The 23,444-nt window shown below is 44.9% G+C and overlaps 1 protein-coding gene across 1 annotated transcript in view; it reads right to left on the bottom strand.

The window, feature by feature from the left end:
- PAG1 (phosphoprotein membrane anchor with glycosphingolipid microdomains 1) overlaps positions 1-23,444 on the bottom strand; it is a 312,413-nt gene that overhangs the window by 203,858 nt on the left and 85,111 nt on the right. The window contains exon 2 of the mRNA XM_075353142.1: positions 11,307-11,354. The gene's annotated coding sequence lies outside the window, so the exon portion shown is untranslated. The remainder of the gene's footprint in view (positions 1-11,306; positions 11,355-23,444) is intronic.

Genomic DNA, 23,444 nt, shown 5'->3' with positions numbered 1-23,444 from the left:
TGCCGTAGTGAACATTATCGCTACGGCAGCGTCACACGCACATACCTTGTCAGCGACGTCGCTCTGACCGCCGAACAATCCCTCCCTCAAGGGGGAGGTGCGTTCGACGTCACTGCGGTGTCACTAAGCGGCCGCCAATAGAAGCGGAGGGGCGGAGATGAGTGGGACGTAACATCCCGCCCACCTCCTTCCTTCCTCATTGCTGGTGGACGCAGGTAAGGAGATGTTCGTCGTTCCTGCGGTGTCACACATAGCGATGTGTGATGCCGCGGAAACGAGGAACAACATCGCTAGTGCCCAAACAACGATATTTTGTTTTAGAACGACCTCTCCAAAACTAACGATTTTTACCACTTTTGGGATCGTTGAAGGTCGGCCATACGTGTCATACGCTGCCATGTTGCTAACGGCGCCAGATGTGCGTCACAAACACAGTGACCCCGACGATATATTGTTAGCGATGTCGCACCGTGTAAAGCACCCTTAACTGTAAAGCACGGGGTTAAATTTTTCCGTTAAAACATACTCTACTCTGCTCCCTGGGTTACATGAGGCGTCTGTGCAAAATTTTGTGATTGTAAATGCGACGGTGCGGATTCCTTTAGTGGAGAGACACACACACACAGCTTTATATAGTAGATTTGCATTTTGGAGAGAGAAATAAGATATATGATCCCCTACCAACCATTAAGAGTTCTGGCTCCTACAGACACTTAAGGTCCAGTCACACTAAACAACTTACCAGCGATCCCAACAACGATAGGGATCGCTGGTAAGTTGCTAGGAGGTTGCTGGTGAGATGTCACACTGCGACGCTCCAGCGATCCCACCAGCAACCAGTGACCAGCCCCCAGCGCCTCGTGGAAGATGCTGCGCTTGGTAACTAAGGTAAATATCGGGTAACCAACCCAATATTTACCTTGGTTACCAGCGCATGCAGCTACACGTGGAGAGAGCAGGGAGCAGCGCACACTGAGCGCTGCTCCCTGCTCTCCTAGTTACAGCACACATCGGGTTAATTACCCGATGTGTACTGCAGCTAAATGTGCAGAGAGCAGGGAGCAGCGCACACTGAGTGCTGGCTCCCTGCTCTCCTAGTTACAGCACACATCGGGTTAATTAACCCGATGTGTCCTGCAGCTAGAGCAGAGCAGGAGCCGGCACTGACAGTGAGAGCGGCGGAGGCTGGTAACAAACGTAAATACCGGGTAACCAAGGACAGGGCTTCTTGGTTACCTGATGTTTACCGTAGTTACCAGCCTCCGCAGAAGCCGGCTCCTGCTGCCTGCACATTTAGTTGTTGCTGTCTCGCTGTCACACACAGCGATGTGTGCTTCACAGCGGGAGAGCAACAACTAAAAAATGGCCCAGGACATTCAGCAACAACCAACGACCTCACAGCAGGGGCCAGGTTGTTGCTGAATGTCACACACAGCGACATCACTAGCAACATCGCTGCTACGTCACAAAAGTTGTTCGTTAGCAGCGATGTTGCTAGCGATGTTGCTTAGTGTGACGGCGCCTTTAGACGCTCCTAATCAACTCATTATCTGTATTACAGAGAGGTGTCTTAAATTGTCACCTGTATCAAAGACTCCTGTCCACAGACTCAATTAATCAGACTCTAACCTCTACAACATGGGCGACCAAAGAGCTTTCTACGGATGTCAGGCACAAGATCATCAGACTATAAGAAACTTTTAGCCCCCAAATTTAGGAGACAAGTGGGGGTCCCATCTTATAGTACACATGCACTTAGCTCGCTATGGGTAGAGGCAGCAGTGGAATGGGGTCACAGGAGGCAGGACCAGGCTACAGTGGCAGTTGCGGTTAACACATGTGCCACTAATAAAAGTAAATGAATTTTCATTGCTCCCCACACATAATTCCACACACCTCTCTGCACTGAAGTTGGCAGCAAAAGGTGGGCCAGATTATGGGCCTGGGGAGCAGTGAATAATAATGTTATTTAATAGTAGGCACAAGTGTTCGCCTCAGCCGCCAGCATCCTGCAGCAGTTATGGAGATCATGTGTCAGCTATTAAAGAAAATGAATATTCACTGCTCCCCATGCCCATAGTCCCGGGCTGGGTGGGAACAGCGAATGTTAATTTTGCATTAGCCGGCAACTGACATTGTATTGTGACTATGGTCACATGGCATTGACGTCTTGCGCTGCACCACTTACACGCCAAAGCCAGTTGCTGGCGTCAGAAGAGGATGCCACACACTGGGGGAGAACAGGGAAGGTGAGTAGAATTGTTCATTATTTATTTATTTTTTGTGTATGGCATAATGGGAGGCATATATACCAGGATGGGCCCATGATGGGGGACCATATGCAGCAGGATGGGAGACGTATATCCTAGAATGGGGGATATACAGTATATACCTGGAAGATACCCATGATGGGGGACATTCGTACAGAATTAAGGGACATTACAGTAGCAGTGTTAGCAGCAGATCCCTCCTCCCTATAACAGCGCATCATGAGCATATTTTTATGTGGCGCCCCTGTGGTTAGGCGCTACATGGGAATACAGCACCTTAACATCAAGGTGCAGTGCCCTTTGGTCACAGGTGAAAGAGAGGAAATGCAGAGTCTTATATTAGATTGAGTAACATTGACTCAGCAGCCCCTACCTTCATATTCCTGGGACTGTTTATATAGTAGGTCCATAGGGGGGTGGAGCCTAGCTGAGCGTGAAACGCGACGTGATTGACAGGACGACTGAGTGACAGTCAGTTAACAGTCAGTCAGTAAAAAGTGACAAGAAGAGACGAGAGTAAATTGATGACTGAAAGAAGGGCTAGAAATAACATAGACCCGATGTCCTGAGCGAGGGTACCCCAAAAGAAAAGAAAGACACAGGAAAAGGGGTAACACAGATGGAAAGGGGACGCTTTAGGTCTGGCGAGAGCCGGCTGAAGAGTTCAGGTCGACACCGATATAACGGAACCAAGGAGGTTTGTCAGGTTTATCCCCAAACCATTGACCGTTAACCTGGGATCCTAAATTAGAGGAGTCCCGGAACCCATCAAGAGTCTGACTACTAACCCCAAGCCGAGTTCACGACGCTGTTGCGGGATAGCTAAAAAAAATCGTGCAGCATCAGATCCCTGGGAAAACCAGTGACGAGACTAACGAGTGGGTTAAAGAGGTAGTCACAGAGCCCTCAGAGCAGGGACCGAGAAAGAGACAAGGAAAGGTTACCTCAGAGAGAGGCTCGGTCATTAAATCTCCTCCGAAACTTGTGACCATTGGCCTTCTGGTAACCAAACTGTTTCTGCTGTGAACTGTGCAAACAAACCAGATGCTAGTAAAAAGGACTTGTTTGAGCTGATGTGAATTCGGTGTGTTGTCTCTCAGCCGTTCGACAGGACCCTGCGACATCAGAGAAGGCGGCAGCCATCACCGCTCGGTTGCTTCCCTCCTGGTCAGCGACTCTCCACCCTGAGGTAAAAAAGCTCCACCTGTGGGGAGCTGAGAGATCTTAAGCTGCCGTCACCATCGCCTCAAAGGTCGGCCGCGGGCAGCGCTGGTATATCCGCTTACCAGACACCACAGGTGGAGTCACGTATATCCCCAAAATCATCCCTGTACCCCATTTCCCAGCCGCAGTGTGAGCGCCCAGGGCACGAAGCCGGGACCGACCACCTGTGATAACCCCATCGAGAGTAAAGTATCCGTAGTCCCGGCGCCAGAGTACCCCTACCGAAAACCCTGATGGTCGACTCATTTGTATTCAATTTATTTTCTCTTATAAAACTTAGGTGCACCTTACAGTCTGAAATATACGGTACTTCCATGATCGGGGAACCATAATGTGCACCAAGTACTAAAGATTTGGCTGTGGATCTAGTAGATCTAATCTTCAGAGTGGAAGTGTTTGCAGTTCCATGGACAGAAGTAATGCCAAAGTGGAGAGAGTTCGGGCCTGTTGACCCTGCAGGTCTTTAGATAAAGATTACAGTAACCATCTAGTACCCCCTGCTACGTGGGTGGCATACATACTTTCACCATAAGACTGTACACTGACTTCCATTGTGTAGTAGTTTATTTTCATTACCCTTTTGTTAATAACATTTATATATCTAAGAGGAACGCTTTGTAAAATGTACTATTAAGCCAAAAGTCTACATTTCCGAAAACTGCATTTCCCCCACGTTTTATACAAACGGATATGTCGTTCTCACATGGAAAGGTCACATTGTGCTATCGAGCACTAAAACTTCTGCCAGAACTTCAAATGTAATTGATCGTATAGATTTCAGCTGCCTCCTAGAAAACCACTTTTCACGAGGACTGAAGGCGCAGCGTCAATATGGCAGCCCCTGAGCCGTTCACAGCTCTGGATCGGTTGTACTGTTTTGCATCTTATTTTAATTAACCTCTTGTTTTATACCCGGGACTGTGGAGGAAAAACATTTTTGCTGACAGTGCAACCATTAAGATATTTCATGAGCTGGAGGAAGAGTAAGATTTCCATATCCATATATCTGCTACTTATCTTCGGTCACCATAAAACACACTCTTTGCTAAGCGGATATGATATGTTTTTAAATACAGTATATAGCTCTTATTCATGTGTATGGTGCGAGACTCATCAGCCTAGAAGTCAGGACATTTTACAACTTAGTGTAGCTAAAATTGCCTCTTATTTTTCCTGAGTGCAGAATTATTCGTCAATTTGTATTTTTGATTATTAATTTTATAATTTAACAACTACAGTGATGTCTGTTAATCCAAAAGATTAAAAGGGAACCTCTCAGGTGCAATCCAAAAAAAATCCAAGAAAAATCCAGCAATCCCAAAACTTTATTTCACATTTTAAAATTCCATGGTCAGGATTCCATTAAAAGGGAAACAAATAATGCATTTCAGATCTCATTTGAGATATGAGTAAGGATCTGTTGCATCCGAAACGCGTAATCCATTTCCCTTTTTAATGGAGTCCTAACCATGGAATTTCAAAATGCAAAATAAAGTTTTGGAATTTTTTATCGTTTGGGATTGCTGGATTTTTTTTTGATTGCTTCTTCTGGTGACCAGCTGGACTCTGATCCATGCAACCCTTTCTCTATACCAGGAATTGAAGATGGTGAGTGGCTGATAAGTATTTTTTGGGTTTTTTTCAGGTGCAATATGCAGCCAGGACCACGAGCAGTTCTGGGTGTATATTGCTAATCCCTGTCTAACTGTCCCTGTATACCAGGGGTGGGCAATTAATTTTCCCATGGGGCCGCATGAGAAATTGGGATTGGTTTAGAGGGCCGGACTAATATAATTACCTCAGTTCTACCCAATATATTACATCACTACACCCCCTCCATATACTACACCTGTAATAAACTACACCACTACCCCCTATATACTACACCTGTATTATACTACACCCCCCACCATATACACCTGTATTATACTACACTCCCTCCATATACCTGTAATATACTACACCCCCATATACACCTGTATTATACTACACCACTATATAATACACCTCCGATATACTACATCATTACACCCCTATATACTACACCTGTAATATACTACATCACTACACCCCATATACTACACCTGTAATATAGTACACCCCCATATACTACACCTGTAATATAGTACACCCCCATATAGCACACCTGTAATATACTACAACTCCATATAGTACACCTGTAATATACTACATCACTACACCCCTATATACACCTGTAATATACTACATCACTACACCCCTATATACACCTGTAATATACACCTCCATATAGTACACCTGTAATATACTACACCTCCATATAGTACACCTGTAATATACTACCCCTCCATATAGCACACCTGTAATATACTACACCTCCATATAGTACACCTGTAATATACTACCCCTCCATATAGCACACCTGTAATATACTACACCTCCATATAGTACAGCTGTAATATACTACCCCTCCATATAGCACACCTGTAATATACTACAACTCCATATAGTACACCTGTAATATACTACATCGCTACACCCCTATATACACCTGTAATATACTACATCACTACACCCCATATACTACACCTGTAATATACTACACCTCCATATAGCACACCTGTAATATACTACACCTCCAGATAGCACACCTGTAATATACTACATCACTACACCCCCTATATAGCACACCTGTAATATACTACACCTCCATATAGCACACCTGTAATATACTACACCTCCATATAGTACACCTGTAATATACTACATCACTACACCCCCTATATAGCACACCTGTATTATACTACACCCCCATATGTCACACACCCTGCTTCCCATACAGCCTGCACCCCCATATCACACACTACACCCCCATATGTCACACACCCTGCCCATATATTTCACCCTTTCACCCTGCCTGTACCCCAACTTACCCCTCTCAAACACTCTGCACCCCTTCACATCCTTCTGTCAGTCTGTAGCTCTCATATGCCACTCACCCTGCAACTCCATGTTCCCACATATGCCACTCACCCTGCAGCTCCATGTTCCCACATATGCCACTCACCCTGCAGCTCCATGTTCCCACATATGCCACTCACCCTGCAACTCCATGTTCCCACATATGCCACTCACCCTGCAGCTCCATGTTCCCACATATGCCACTCACCCTGCAGCTCCATGTTCCCACATATGCCACTCACCCTGCAGCTCCATGTTCCCACATATGCCACTCACCCTGCAGCTCCATGTTCCCACACATGCACTCACCCTGCAGCTCCATGTTCCCACATATGCCACTCACCCTGCAGCTCCATCTTCCCACATATGCGACTCACCCTGCAGCTCCATCTTCCCACATATGCCACTCACCCTGCAGCTCCATGTTCCCACATATGCCACTCACCCTGCAGCTCCATGTTCCCACATATGCCACTCACCCTGCAGCTCCATCTTCCCACATATGCGACTCACCCTGCAGCTCCATCTTCCCACATATGCCACTCACCCTGCAGCTCCATCTTCCCACATATGCCACTCACCCTGCAGCTCCATGTTCCCACATATGCACTCACCCTGCAGCTCCATCTTCCCACATATGCACTCACCCTGCAGCTCCATGTTCCCACATATGCCACTCACCCTGCAGCTCCATCTTCCCACATATGCCACTCACCCTGCAGCTCCATCTTCCCACATATGCCACTCACCGTGCAGCTCCATCTTCCCACATATGCACTCACCCTGCAACTCCATCTTCCCACATATGCCACTCACCCTGCAACTCCATCTTCCCACATATGCCACTCACCCTGCAGCTCCATGTTCCCACATATGCACTCACCCTGCAGCTCCATGTTCCCACATATGCACTCACCCTGCAGCTCCATGTTCCCACATATGCCACTCACCCTGCAGCTCCATGTTCCCACATATGCCACTCACCCTGCAGCTCCATGTTCCCACATATGCCACTCACCCTGCAGCTCCATGTTCCCACATATGCCACTCACCCTGCAGCTCCATGTTCCCACATATGCCACTCACCCTGCAGCTCCATGTTCCCACATATGCCACTCACCCTGCAGCTCCATGTTCCCACATATGCCACTCACCCTGCAGCTCCATGTTCCCACATATGCCACTCACCCTGCAGATCCATGTTCCCACATATGCCACTCACCCTGCAGCTCCATGTTCCCACATATGCCACTCACCCTGCAGCTCCATGTTCCCACATATGCCACTCACCCTGCAGCTCCATGTTCCCACATATGCCACTCACCCTGCAGCTCCATGTTCCCACATATGCCACTCACCCTGCAGCTCCATGTTCCCACATATGCCACTCACCCTGCAGCTCCATGTTCCCACATATGCACTCACCCTGCAGCTCCATGTTCCCACATATGCACTCACCCTGCAGCTCCATGTTCCCACATATGCCACTCACCCTGCAGCTCCATGTTCCCACATATGCACTCACCCTGCAGCTCCATCGTCCCACATATGCACTCACCCTGCAGCTCCATGTTCCCACATATGCACTCACCCTGCAGCTCCATCTTCCCACATATGCACTCACCCTGCAGCTCCATCTTCCCACATATGCACTCACCCTGCAGCTCCATGTTCCCACATATGCCACTCACCCTGCAGCTCCATGTTCCCACATATGCACTCACCCTGCAGCTCCATGTTCCCACATATGCACTCACCCTGCAGCCCCCTCCCCCTCATGTCCCCTCTTTTCTTATTACCAGTCATCATGTGTCCACATCTCCTTCAGGATTCAGTATCTTGCTTTGAATGCTTTCTGCCCGGCATTCTGTGTCTCCTCCCACACAGTCACATGGGCGTAACGTCATCGCAGGTCCTACAGTGCAGGATGAATTATTCCGTCTGCTGTGCTGCTTCTTCTCCTGCCCGGCGGGAACTTTTGAAATGACACACGCAGCGCAGTACTGACAACGTCAGAGCGCGCGCGTGTGTCACTGACAATTAGTGCCGGCAGGGAACAGAGGAAAGACTCCTGCGTTTCGCTGCCTGCACTGACTGTGCGGAGTGCGGACCTGCACAGGATCTCTCTTTGCTCGGCACGCTGCAGCCCGGCTCCACTGCACCGGCTGAAGACGGGCGGGCCGGTCACAGAGAGCAGGCGGGCCGGATGTGGCCCGCGGGCCGCCCCTTGCCCAGGTCTGCTGTATACACTAGTATAGATAAAGGGATCTGTAGAAAAAGTATTTCTAAAGATCTTTTATGATATGCTAATGAAGCCAGGGACTAGTCACAACGGTGTTACTTCCCCCGACTAGCCGCCCTCTTAGCACACCCACAGGGGCATGCTAACATGCTATTCAATGCCAGCGTCATCGGCGGTGATGCTCGCACCTGTGTCTGTTGTCAATGCCTCAGACGCCAGATGTAATATCAGAGCACATGACCAAAAGTCCCAGCGGAGGAGACTCGCGGCCCCGCAGGTCAGGATCTGCTGCATCCAGGATGCATACCCTTACGCCTCACCCTCCCTCATTACACAAATACACATCACCTGATCTTCTGCTTTTTCCAATATGCACTAAATGTTATACAGCTTGGAGTTGGAAAATCTTCATAAAAACAAATCAGTCACAGTCACACTAAACAACTTACTAGCGATCCCAACAATACAACCTGATAGGGATCGCTGGTAAGTTGCTAGGAGGTCGCTGGTGAGATGTCACACTAAGCGACGCTCCAGCGATCCCACCAGCAACCTGACCTGGCAGGGATCGCTGGAGCGTCGCTACACGTGGAAGCATGCTGCGCTTGGTAACTAAGGTAAATATCGGGTAACCAACCCGATATTTACCTTGGTTACCAGCGCACACCTCTTAGCGCTGGCTCCCTGCACACCTAGCCACAGTACACATCGGGTTAATTACCCGATGTGTACTCTGCTACGTGTGCAGGCAGCAGGGAGCCAGCTTCTGCGGACGCTGGTAACCACAGTAAACATCGGGTAACCAAGAAGCCCTTCCCTTGGTTACCCGATATTTACCTTTGTTACCAGCGTCTGCCGCTCTCACACTGCCAGTGCCGGCTCCCTGTTCCCTGCACTCCTAGCCACAGTACACATCGGGTTAATTACCCGATGTGTACTCTGGCTACGAGAGCAGGGAGTCGGCACTGACAGCTGAGAGCGGCCGACGCTGGTAACAAAGGTAAATATCGGGTAACCAAGGTAAGGGCTTCTTGGTTACCCGATATTTACATTGGTTACCAGCGTCCGCAGAAGCCGGCTCCCTGCTCACTGCACATTTAGTTGTTGCTCTGTCGCTGTCACACACAGTGATCTGTGCTTCACAGCGGGAGAGCAGCAACTAAAAAATGGCCCAGGACATTCAGCAACAACCAGCGACCTCACAGTAGGGGCCAGGTTGTTGCTGGATGTCACACACAGCAACATCGCTAGCAAGTTGTGCCTCAGCAGCGATGTTGCTAGCGATGTTGCTAAGGCTGGTTTCACACTACGTTTATTTAACATCCGTCCATAACGTTTTTTTAGCGGAAAAACGGATCCAGTGCAAATGCGTTTTCACTTCAATGCATTTGCAATGGACTCGCGTTAACATGCGTTCACCTGCGTTTGCGTGCGTTATAGTGAGGATCCAGCGACTTGCAGTTTTTTAACATCTTTCAAAAACGCTACTTGTAGCGTTTTTGAGCTGCGTCCAAATACTGCATGTCACCGGATCCTGACTAAACAGCACGCAAACGCAGGTGAACGCTGGCGTGCTGATAGACAGGATCCTGCTTGCTCTACTGAGCATGCACAGAACCAGTCTCGCGTGATCTGTCTCTGCCTCCTCCTCCCTCCCTCACCCTCTATCTCTGTCTTTCCCCCTTCCTCCCCTCCCTCTCTCTCCCACCTGAGAGCTGCGGACACTCGTAACCAAGGTAAATATCGGGTAACCACTTCTCTTAGTTACCCGATGTTTACGTTGGTTACGTGTGCAGGCAGCCCTGCTCCTAGCAGCTGCAGACACTCGTAACCAAGATAAATATCGGGTATCCAAGCCCGATGTTTACCTTGGTTACCAGCGTCTGCAGCTGTCAGAAGCCGGCTCCCAGTCTAGTTCCCCTCACTCCCGATCACATGACTCCAATGCCCGCCCCTAAACATCCAGTGACAGGATCCTGCAAAATAACAGATGCGTTTGCATGCGTTTTTTGCTGTAAAAGCAGGATCCGCTTTTGCAGCAAAAAAACGTTCCTGACGCATGTTAAATAAACGTAGTGTGAAACCAGCCTTAGTGTGACGGTACCTTTAGGCATTTTGTAGATGACATCACAAGCTGCTGTGTACCCATCGGATATAGACTGTACAAGGTCATAAAAAAAGCACTCACAGCAGTGACATCTACTGGTTAAAATAGAGTACTACATTGCATAGTAATTACAGCAAGTGTGAAACCCTCAAAATTTAGCAAGTGTTCGAAACCTTAAACGATGTTAGTGATTCTGTGCCCTGTAGACTTGTGGACCCACAAGGTCCCTTTGGCTCATATGGGAAGATGAAGACTAAAGGGCCCGTCACACACAGAGATAAATCTTTGGCAGATCTGTGGTTGCAGTGAAATCATGGACATATTGTTCCATTTGTACACAGCCACTGATTGTCCACAATTTCACTGCAACCACAGATCTGCCACAGAGTTATCTCTGTGTGTGACAGGGCCTTAACAGAGACCCATGATGATTGATGGCCATTTGGGAGATTCTGCATTGGGAGCCTGAGCTTCAAGTAACGCCTATGCAGGTATTTATAAGAAGCGAAAAAACAAATTGTACCTGTTGTCGCTGGTATAATCCTCATTTAGGAAGAATCCATCAAAATATCTGAAAGACAAGAGATAAAAGATGTTAATTTAGAACAGCAAACCTTACATAAATGTTCACTCATTTTTAAAGTCTAGCTATCTGTCAATATTAAAACTATCTATATAGAGCAGACAAAAACCAATAGACAAACTTCAGCTGCTACAGACATAATGATCCATCTTACAAAAATTGCTTATTAACTATGTGTTGTTAATATTACGGTTTGAAGTTCTAGAGGATTCCCCAGGAAAAGCACACATGGACTGAGAGCCCTTGAGAAAGCTACTACTGGCGAAACAAATCAGGCAGAAACCATATTCGTGGTGAAGGATTGAAACCGAGATGCTGGTTTTGTAAATATGGTAACAAGTTGAAGGGGAGAACGGTTTTACAAGAACCCACACATTGTGCGCGTTATTGATTGCAGTTCAGCCGAAGCTCCAAGAGCAGGAAAGAAAAGCATGGGAGGATACTATGCAGATTCCTGGTGAAAAAAAAAAGGGGGAAATTACTGTTGAAGAAAAATCTAGAGGAGCTTTCTGACCTCAGCAAGCATCCATAGCTTCATTAATGAGCGTGTGATAGTATGTGGGGAGGAGGATGCTGAGAAATGCAAGTTCATGGCTGAATCAGTGGACTGATATCCAGGGGTGAGAAGTATCAAAAAGGGCAATAAAACCTGTGTTTTAAATACAACATTTAATTGGATATAATATTATGGATATTTTCATTTAACTGCCTCATTCCTGGTTATATTTCTGCCAACACTTTAAAAAAATAATAATAATAAAATAATCCGTCTATATATCCTTTATATCAAATTTGAATGTGAATTATAGATGGATGTTTTATGATCAATATCTACAGCTAATTTATATATATTTTTGCTTGTTTGTTTTTTATATTCACTATTGTGGTCAGGGTTTGGGGTTTTCAAATGTTTTCCCCAAATTGAGCAATCACAACTCCCTGGAATGGAAGTAGCAATCCTAAAAGTCAATACTTACCAATTCACAGCTGACATCAACCCCAGAAATAATCGGGAAGAGCCAAGCAAACCACCAAAATTGGCGAATCTAAGGCTAGTTTCACACTTGCGTTGTTTTGACGCAAACGGAATCCGTCACTAATGTAGTACAGTTCATTTATTTACATTTGAAGCGCGTTACTATGGCGCGTGTGTATGTCATGCAGTACCCGCTTGTGTCCACACGATGTCGCGCTTCCACTGTAAATAAATGTACTGTACTGTATTTGTAACGGAGCCCAAATCCGTTAAAATAGCGCAAATGTGAAACGGCCCTTATGGATGCAGCACTTCTGGGGTGGTTGCGGGCTGCTATTTTTAGGCTGAAATTGCACAATAACCATGGGCCTTCCCAGCCTCATAATACTAGCCCCCAGGTGTCTGCTTTACCTTGGCTGGTTATTAAAAATAGGGGGGTGACCCCGGGCAGATTTTTTTTTTTTAATTTAAATAATTTAAAAAAAAAAAACCGCCATGGTATCCCCTCTGTTTTTTGATAACTAACCAGCCAAGGTAAAGCAGACAGCTGAGGGTTGCAGCCCACAGTTGTCTGCTTTGCTTGCGCTGGTTATCAAAAGTAGGTGGAAGCCCACGTCAGTTTTTTTTCCTTTATTGTCACAGCAGTTTACAGGCATGTTCGGCGTGCACTGCAGCCTTTCAACAAACTTTATTAGCATCTAAACTGTGATCTCAGACGCCGTACTTCATTTTTATTTCAATAATTTTCTATAAGGGTTACATAGACAATTATAGATTATTATTCAACATAGATAAAAGTTTATAATTTTATTCCACACTACATCCCCAATAGTCAAAAATATTTCTTACTGGTACCACAAAGATCAAAAATATTTATAGGTCCTGATAACATATTATTAGTCAAGGAAAGGTAGCAACCTATAACCTGTTCCAGGACTTTAACCTTTTCTTATTCAATAAAATTTCCTATTCTGCCCATTGAAATCCTATTATAATTGGGAAAAAACGTCAAAACAGAATTTTGCAATATGAATGAATTTTATAAATTAAATCAACAGGAAATCAATTTATTCACATGTGAATGATAAACAAGGCAGTGGCCCGACAAAGGAGCGTAACGGAACTTTTGGAATGTCCCCCCCGGGGGGACTCAGGATAGGAAAAGGTTAAACCTGTTTCCGTGCTCCCTGCCTCATATTATAATATGTTTCTTAATAAATATTAGAATTTAAAAGATATAAAGACTACAGTGCTGGATTTCTTTTTGCTTGGTTACTTTTTTTTTGTATAATCGGGGACTTTCTATAAAACAGCCGACACAGTACAGCAAATTATTTGTGATATTTAGCAAGCTCGGCAGAATCCGCCACCAGCTATAGACATTCAGCTGAACAGGACAGTGACAGAACACAGCGCTGCGGATTTACATATCCCATACATCATTCTCAACAAACAAGAGCACTCGGATTATTAGCAACAGCCTGAAAAATAAATTCACATCTGTGCTCCTACCCAGTGAGCCCACCGTATACCTGTATATACTGCATGGGGTGCAGGATAGCAGATACAGAAGGAATAATGTTCACAACGACTGTCACCAGCTCAAAAGAAGCACGTTTTTGCTTTTATTTTTGCTGTACCTGAGTATTCTGTTTGTTTTTTTCTTTTGTTTTTTAATTCTCCATATGGTTCCAGAAATGTGTCATTTTATTCTGTGCGGCATTTGTGGTCTTTAAGGGAGTTAATCACATGGTATATATGAAGGGCACCATGAAAACACGGTCCAGAGAATCTTTGGAGCCACAACCCCTCATTAAAGACTAAAAATATTAGCACTACATAAAAAGCCCCATATGTTTGGAACAGAAAAGGGAAAATTCTGCTCCCCTACCTAAGCAGCACAATCCCAGAACAGCAGCAGCCCGGAGGATAATATACAGCGGTACTGAGCAATGTAGCAGTGAATCCAGCATAGGCGTGAGATAAACACTAAGGGCGGCTTTGCACACTACGACATCGCAGGTGCGATGTCGGTGGGGTCAAATCGAAAGTGACGCACATCCGGCGTCACTTGCGATGTCGTAGTGTGTAAATCCTAGATGATACGATGAATGAGCGCAAAAGCGTCATTATCGTATCATCGGTGCAGGCTCCGCCATTTCCATAATGCCGATGCCGCGACAGGTACGATGTTGTTCCTCGTTCCTGCGGCAGCACACATCGCTGTGTATGAAGCCGCAGGAGCGAGGAACATCTCCTTCCTGCCGCCGGCCACAATGCGGAAGGAAGGAGGTGGGCGGGATGTTTACATCCTGCTCATCTCCGACCCTCCGCCGCTATTGGCCGCCTGCCGTGTGACGTCGCTATGACGCCGCACGACACGCCCCCTTAGGAAGGAGGCGGGTCGCCGGCCAGAGCGACGGTCGCAGGGCAGGTGAATGCATGTGAAGCTGGTGTAGCGATAATGTTCGCTACGCCAGCTATCACAAGATATCGTACCAGGCGACGGGGGCGGGGACTATCGCGTGCGACATCGCAGCATCAGCTTGCGATGTCGCAACGTGCAAAGCCCGCCTTACTATAAAGCAGCAGGGTCTCTCTGATCCTGCTTACATCTTACCTCCACATATAACCTCTCTTCTTCGAAGACTAAAGTGGGCACAACGTAACCTGATCCCCCCAATGACTTGATCAGGGTTGATGGATTTAAGCAGCATTTCAGAGTAAACAAGTTCAGAAAGCAAGAGAAAAAAAAATGTGGCTGATAAATGGAGAAAGAGGCATTTTTCTCTAATGAGATTTCTACGATTCACTTCTTAAATGCAAAGTTTGGTAAAATCATGGTATTTCAAGATTGACCTTGATATTTTATAATTCACCCCTGTGGAATACTTTCTATTATGATAAAATGTGTATAGTTCCTAGAGGTTTTTAATTTATAACTGCCCATTGTCAAAAAAACAAAACAAAAAACCCCAACCAAAACAAACAAAAAAAAACAACCCACAACTGCTGCTACACATCTATGAAGTGAATGTAGTAGTTGTCAAAAAATGTCTGGCTGTAAGAAATAGGACCTCACTTTTGGTAAAAATCTACCGCCCAGAGTGCAGGCACCAGAATGAAGGGATGTAATGAAGCATTACATTTTTAATACAAGTAAAATATATCTTTGTACCGTGTTAGCCAGTAGAGATAAAAAAATTGTTTAAAAGAACAGAGAGTCCTCAGTGGTTGATACCTTTTGGTTACCTGATATTTACCTTCGTTACCAGCATCCGCCGTTCTCAGCTGTCAGTGCCGGCTCCCTGCTCTCTGCACACGTAGCCGGAGTATACATCGAGTAATTAACCCGATGTGTACTGTGGCTAGGAGTGCAGGGAACAGGAGCCAGCACTGACAGCTGAGAGCTGCGGACGCTGGTAACGAAGGTAAATATCGGGTAACCAAGGAAAGGGCTTTTTGGTTACCCGATGTTTACCATGGTTACCAGCGTCCGCAGAAGCTGGCTCCCTGCTGCCTGCACACGTAGCAGAGTACACATCGGGTAATTAACCCGATGTGTACTGTGGCTAGGTGTGCAGGGAGCCAGCGCTAAGCGGTGTGCACTGGTAACCAAGGTAAATATCGGGTTGGTTACTCGATATTTACCTTAGTTACCAAGCGCAGCATGTTTCCACGTGTAGCGACGCGCCGACGATCCCTGCCTGGTCAGGTTGCTGGTGGGATCACCGGAGCGTCGCTTAGTGTGACATCTCACCTGCGACCTCCTAGCAACTTACCAGTGATTCCTATCAGGTTGTATCGTTGTTGGGATCGCTGGTAAGTTGTTTAGTGTGACTGGGCCTTAAGAATAAGAAAAAATGATGGCTGACTTGCCCACAGCCAAGACTAGTGATAATCTCCTGCTGATAAAACACTAATTGTATTCAAACAAAACCCTCTGCACCATCACTGATTAGCAGCTTTCTCTCAATATACTGTGCTTTTCCAAAAATAAGCCCTTTCCCAAAAATAAACCCTAGCAGGGATTTTCAGCATTTTCGGAGCAAGGCTTAAATATAAGCCCTCCCCCAATAATAAGCAATAGTCGTGGTTCAATAATGAAGTGTCTGTGCAGCTAAAAAGGTTACAGATACTGCAGGACACAGAGGCAGTGGACACACCGTAATCACACTCACCTGACGCTGAGCGGCAGGACCTGCAGTGATCGCACCCTGGCACACATCAGATGTCACACACAAACATTCAATCTCACACACAAACAATGCATCATACACACATCGGATCGCACACATACCACATCCAGCGACACCGATACCTTCTCGCTGGCAGAATCCTGAGAGGCTGTGCGGTGGAGCGCAAGGACATGGCGCAACAGGACCTCCGGTCACACATGACTTCCTACCATCATTCCCTGCGGCCGGAAGCGCTAGATATGTTGTGATGCGTGTGTGTGTGTGTGTGTGTGTGTGTGTGTGTGTGTGTGTGCCAGAAGCAGGAGAGGACGACGTGCAACACCCAACGGAGATCACAGGGAGGACCTGGGAGCCACACAGACGTCGGGGTCTGGTAAGTAAGAGTCTCATGGGAAGTGGGGGGGGGTCTGCTTTTTTGGGGGGTAACTTACCCCCAACCGTGTTTCTCCAAGAATAAGACCTCCTCCAAAAATAAGCCCTAGCGTTTTTTTGGGGGGGGAAAACAAATATAACAGTGTCTTATTTTTGGAAAAACACGGTACAATCTAAACAGAAAGTCGTGGTGTTACATAGGGCTCCGCAATCCAGGCTCTGTAAGGGTATGTTAACATAGGGCGCTTTTGCTGCATTTTTTTGCATGTTTTTTTTTCCACTGGTTTTATGCAAATCCATGGTAATAAAATGCTGATTTTACAATACTGCAAAGCCTATGGGATTCCAGAAATCTCATGCACACCCTTTTTTTTTTCCTGACGGGAATGGCAACCTGCTCGATTTTTGAAAGAAGCAGCGTGTCAATCCATTCTGTGTTTTTGCAGCATTTTTTTCACCCAAACAAAGCAATGAGTAAGTGCAAAAATGTTGTCAAAACGCACCAAAAACCCCCCAGAAAAGCTGCAAAAACCAAAGGTTATTTCCTGCCAAGAGATGAGGTTTTTCTACAGTTTTTCTGCAAAAAAAAAAAAAAAACAGAGCAAAAATTCCCTGTGTGAACAAAGCCTCAGATTCAGTTTTCTCTGCCGCAGCTCTATCACAACTGCTGCTCCCAAAAAACTAAGTGACACGGCTGGAATCAGGGTCTCTTGTCCCTACATTATGCTGCTGGCAGATTGTGTAGCAATCTGCAAAAAGACTTCCTTTACATGAGAGCACAACCTTATGGCTTCATATAAAACATCAATAAAATGGCTAGTATTATGCTACGTAGCACATTTAGTTTTAATCCATGGCGGGTCTTATTGACGCATGACTGAAGACGTTCATCACCTTGCCGCTGTCAGACATTTTTTCGTCTCTAATTTACTGTCCTTAATCTTCAGCTATTTTAAAAATGAAACCAGATCTAAGACATAAGTGATCTTTGTCATTGTCTAAAATTCTTTGAAAAACTTTAAAAATGTTTTTTTTCTTTTTATCATTGACTATAATCACTGACTATTGTAATACTGTACTATTATTGATCATTAGTAGTGATATCCATTGTGGATTCAGCAAGTTGTCAAAATAACCTATATATAAGATTTACATCATTTATTATATGAAAGCTCAAAACATGGGATCAGTTTACTAGAAAGGATTTCATGAGAAGTTATTTTGTGCTGTGTAAAAAAAAAAAAAAAAAAAAAAGAAAAAAACAACCTAAAAACTAAAATAAAATACACATTTTCTTCTTTTTGATGTAAAGTGCTGTAAAGCACATTCAACCAGGGAGTCAAAAAAGAAATAATAAGGTCTGGTGTCATCTCCGAGCACGCGGTTTTATCTGTTCTCTGATAAAAGTATGTCCTTGTTTCCATGGCGATGAGGCCTACTGTTAAAGCAAATAATAATCATTAAAGTGCAATGTGTATAGAGCAAATGTCTGATCTAAAACCCACATCATAGGCAGATGCAAATAAGTACACTGCCAGCACAAAGCCGCCCGAGACCCTCTGCCCAGATTGTAGGCTTTATGCCCCCATTACACGCTCACAACACGATGGGAACCTTCAACTCAGAAAAAATAAATGTAAAAGATCTTTCATCAGTAAAAAAAAAAAAAAACAGGTGAAAAGAAAAACAAATTTGAGTGGAGTGTTAATTTAGGACCAGCAATGCCATAAAGCTAAATGTACAGTCATGAAAACTACTAAGTACACCCTTTTTAAATCCTAAGACGTTAAGTATCAAGTCATAAAAATGCAAAACTGTTTTTCCCAAGCACTTAGGGCATGTTCACACATTTTTTTTGCGCCATTTTTTTTCTGCAACAAAAACCGTAGGGTTTTTTTTTTCCACCCCATTCATTTTGAGGGGCACTGCAGTTCAAATTTGGGATACTGCCCCCTTAATGCTGGCCCCTCCATTAGTTAAAATATCGCTCCCCAGTTTCCCCGCCCCCAGAGGTGACCCGTGTGTCCCGCCTCCCGCATATATACAATTCTGGTTACAAATATGGCACTCCTTATAAACCTAGTTGGTGCTCATATAGGGTCCAACTCCATAAACAATTAAGTAAGATCCGGCACGCAAACTTGTAGAATTTGCAGAAAGAAAATTTTTTATTATTTTTTATTATTTTTTTTTTTTAAATAATAAAAAATAATAATAATTTTTTTTCTTTTTGCAAATTCTACAAGTTTGAGTGCAAGATCTTACTTGGGGTCCAACTTCAGAAACAATTAAGATCTGGCACTCAAACTTGTAGAATTTGCAAAAAGAAAATTTATTATTATTTACAAAATAATACATTTTTTTTCTTTTTGCAAATTCTACAAGTTTGAGTGCCGGATCTTACTTAATTGTATCCCGCATATATACGTCACCGCGCTGCCCAGCTTCCGGCCTCTCTGATTAGGACCCGGACGTGTTACCGCCCTCCCTCCCTTTGGTTCTGAAACAATTTTTATTGACCTGATAGGTTATTTCACTCACAGCAGCGGAAGGGGGTGGAAAAAAGTGGTGGTGAAATACCCGCACCGGACGGCCGGAAGGCGGATAATTTCCCTAAACCCCGGTGTTTTGGCTGGTTAATGCCTTATTGAAAGCTGTGACCATAATTTTACGCCAAAGTTAATAAAGTTGAGAGCGGTATTTCCACTGACTCTCCTAAAAGTAAAAGGTAAACAAAAGTATTGAATGTTTAAGAAAAAGTGGTTTTGTGACTTTTTAAGGGGAAGAGAGGTGTTGGGGTCCTGGCAGTCTAACTCATGCGCAACCTTTAGTGTACATATACATCAGACAAACACAAAATCCTTTGATGTAAAATATTTATATTTACTATGCAATTAATCTGCCATGTGACAATAGAACAATGCCACATCATCCATGGCTATGCAAAACTCCAAAAATACAAAGGAACCGGAGAAAAAAAAAATGAGCAAAATCCATAATTGTGTAAAAACTGACCAAAGCTTTAGTACAAAAATTAAGTGTACATACAAATGGATCCACAGACATCTTAAAAACAACAAACACCACCAAGATGTAATAGAAAGCAAGCCCAGGAAATAAATCCTCTACGTCATGTAAAGTTAAAGTGAGCATTAAACAGGTCTGGTAAATGAGAACTGCATAATATGGACCTATCTATCCAGCCAGGAACATCCCAGGCTGATGACATACAATCAGAGCCACCATCAGGGCATTACAACTATGACTGGTGTAGGAGGGCTGTGTGGCATAGTGCATTGTCCTCTTCAGCTTTGCCCAACACCTTGTCATCTAATGGTTAGACGGAGACCTGGAGAGGCGTCCAAGCCCCAGTGTCTTGCACCCACTGTGAAATTTGGTGGAGGATCAGTGATGATATGGAAATGCTTCAGCAAGGCTGGAATTGGGCAGATTAAACTTTGCGAAGGACGTATGAATCAAGCCGTATACAAGGTTATCCTGGGAAAACAGTTGCTTCCTTCTGTTCAGGCAATGTTCCCCAGCTCTGAGGACTGTTTTTTCCAGCAGGACAATGAACCATTCAACAAAGCCAGGTCAATGTGTGGATGAAGGACCACCACATCAAAAACCTGTCATGGCCAGCTCAATCTCCAGACCTGAACCCCATTGAAAACCTCTGGAATGTAATCAAGAGGAAAATGGATAGTCACAAGCCATCAAACAAACAAGAACTGCTTACATTTTTTGCACCAGGAGCGGAATAAGGTCACTCAAAATCAGTGTGACAGACTCGTGGAAAGCAGCCAAGACGCATGACAGCTGGGATTAAAAATCATGGTTATTCCACAAAATATTGATTTCTGAACTCTTCCCGAGTTAAAACATTATTAGTATTGTTTGTAAATGATTATGAACTTTCTTTGCATTATTTGAGGTCTGAAAGCAATGCATTTTTTTTGTTATTTTGACCATTTCTCATTTTCAGAAAATAAATACAAAATTTACTGCTTTGAAATTTGGAGTCATGTTGTCAGTAGTTCATAGAATAAAAGAAGAATTTACATTTTACTCATATAATATACCTATGAAGAGAAAAATCAGAAAAACGGAATTTTACATATATTTATGCATGCAAAATTTTCAGTTTTTCTGATTTTTCTCTTTATAGGTATAGGTATATAGGTAAGACTGTGGAAGGTTTGAGGGGTGGAGGTGGAGCTGGGGTAGATTCAGGGCGGAGTCTCAAGGGGGCCCAAATTTTTTTCCAGTATGGGGCCCTGAAATCCTTAGTGGCAGCCCTGCATACAATGGTGTTGATGAAAATAAGAGGAGGAAAATTAAAAAGAAAGCGGGGGAAACTACTGTGCCACAATCAGCTAACTGATCCATGATATATTCCATATAATGCCTACTTGGGCCTAATTTGTAATATCTTGAAAGTACTAATTAGGTCTATGTATCAAAGATCAGCAGAAAGATGGTGGCAGCCAGTGTAAATGATCAGTGTAATCTGACCAGTAACACAGGTCATGTAACAATTTAATCAACCAAATGAAAACAAATATATGTTCCCACATTGGGCCCAGATTACTTACAGCTAGCAGTGGTGGCACAAGTAGAAGAAGAGGACAGCCCGATGTACGTTTCGCAAACGAACTGTGCGTAGCTTTATCAAGGGAAGAGTCAAGGACTCTTCAAAAGGATCTTAAATAGTGATATCAGTAAATTACGTTCTTGGAGAACTCGATCACCTGACCACCTTGAGCGACGCATGCGTACATGAAGTCCGTCCCATGAAAAATGCAGCCCATCCCCGGCAGTCAATGCGAGCCGGCACAAGCGCAGTGGCGAATGGTGACAAACACCCTGGCACATGCGCACCAGGCTACACTACAGACGCCGGGGAAGAGAATGCCAAGTAACGGAAAATGTGCCGCATGCGTACAACGGTCAGAAATAGTGATAATACACCGTCAAGGCAAAGGTATACTAGCCAGCATGTAAGTATAGCAACCCAAAAGAAATTGTAACATCCTACCAATAGTGTACCAGGTGACAACATAGAAGGATATTAGACCACATATAAGGTGCATCTCAAGATATATAATAATGTCTTATTACATTAAAGCATAAAAAAAAAATATGACAGACAGCAATACTAACCAAGTTCTAATATTAAATCAGTACATCTACAAATACCTTGATTATTAGCTGTCAACATGAAAACCCCTAACAGAGAAATCATTCTCATAATCCATATCTATCACAAATGACACATTGCAAAATACAAACAAATATAAAACATACCCTAGAAACATAGTTGGGGGATGGCTAACGGATCAAACGGAGTGCTGGATAATGTTGAGGGTGTCAATTATGGTAAATCTTCCAAAACCATATCAAATGACGCCGATGATCAATGGGAGCAAAGTGTGCGTGCGCAGAAGCGCAATGGATGGCGATGTGTGGATGACGTTGGACTTGTCATCCACATGAAGCAAGAAGGAGGATGGGGATCGTAAGGATAGAGGAGGGGCCGGATCTGAGAGCAGCGACACCCATCGGACTGGAACGTTTCAGACCGCCCTGCAGGAGACAGCTTCCCTTTGGTCAGCAAGAGATTACTGTGGGACTAGTTGTCTCGTGCCATGTAGTCCTGTGGATTGGTATAACCCCACTCCCAACGGTTTAGCTACTTTTTGTCAATGTACAGTGTACACAGAAAGCTGCTAATCAGTGGTGCAAGCGGGGAGATACAGAGAACTGGGAGATCTGCAGCAGAGAAAGCTGTGATCATAACAAAACTGCACAAGGCAGCTCAGTAAGTGACACATCGCTGGATTGTACCATCACCCATTCCCTGTAGACTGTGAGCCCTCGCGGGCAGGGTCCTCTCTCCTCCTATACCAGTCTGTCTTGTACTGTTAATGATTGTTGTACGTATACCCTCTTTCACTTGTAAAGCGCCATGGAATAAATGGCGCTATAATAATAAATAATAATAATAATAATAATTCAGGGTTTGTGTTCCTACATCCCGCTGCTCTCACATGGGGTAGAAAAATCTGCTGCCAGATTCCCTTTAAGGCTGCTTTCACACATCCGGTTTTTGCAGTGCGGCACAATACGGCGCTCTGCAGAAAAAACGCAACCGTTATTTTTTTGCCGCCGGTTGCGTTCTTTCCACATAGACTTGCATTAGCGCCGTATTGTGCCGCATGGCCTTGCGTTCCATCCGTTTTTTGCTGGATGCGGCATATTTAGCCCATGCGGTGGCCGGATGGAACGTTGCCTGGCACGTTTTTTTGTGCGGCGAAAAAACGCATCGCACCGGATCCGGTGCGATTTACAATGCGGGCCTATGGACGCCGGATGCGGTTTTTTGCACTGCGCATGCTCAGTATCAAGCCGCATCCGTCAAAAAACGGATGGGCCGCATGGAAAAACTTATCCAACGGATCCGTTTTTTTTTGCCGCATCCGTTGCATAGGTTTTTGAGCCGGATTGAGCCGCACTGCAAACACCGGATGT

The sequence above is a fragment of the Anomaloglossus baeobatrachus genome, chromosome 6 (genome assembly GCF_048569485.1).
Source record: "Anomaloglossus baeobatrachus isolate aAnoBae1 chromosome 6, aAnoBae1.hap1, whole genome shotgun sequence".
Lineage (NCBI taxonomy): Eukaryota > Metazoa > Chordata > Amphibia > Anura > Aromobatidae > Anomaloglossus > Anomaloglossus baeobatrachus.
This window is presented reverse-complemented; position numbering and strand designations above follow the sequence as displayed.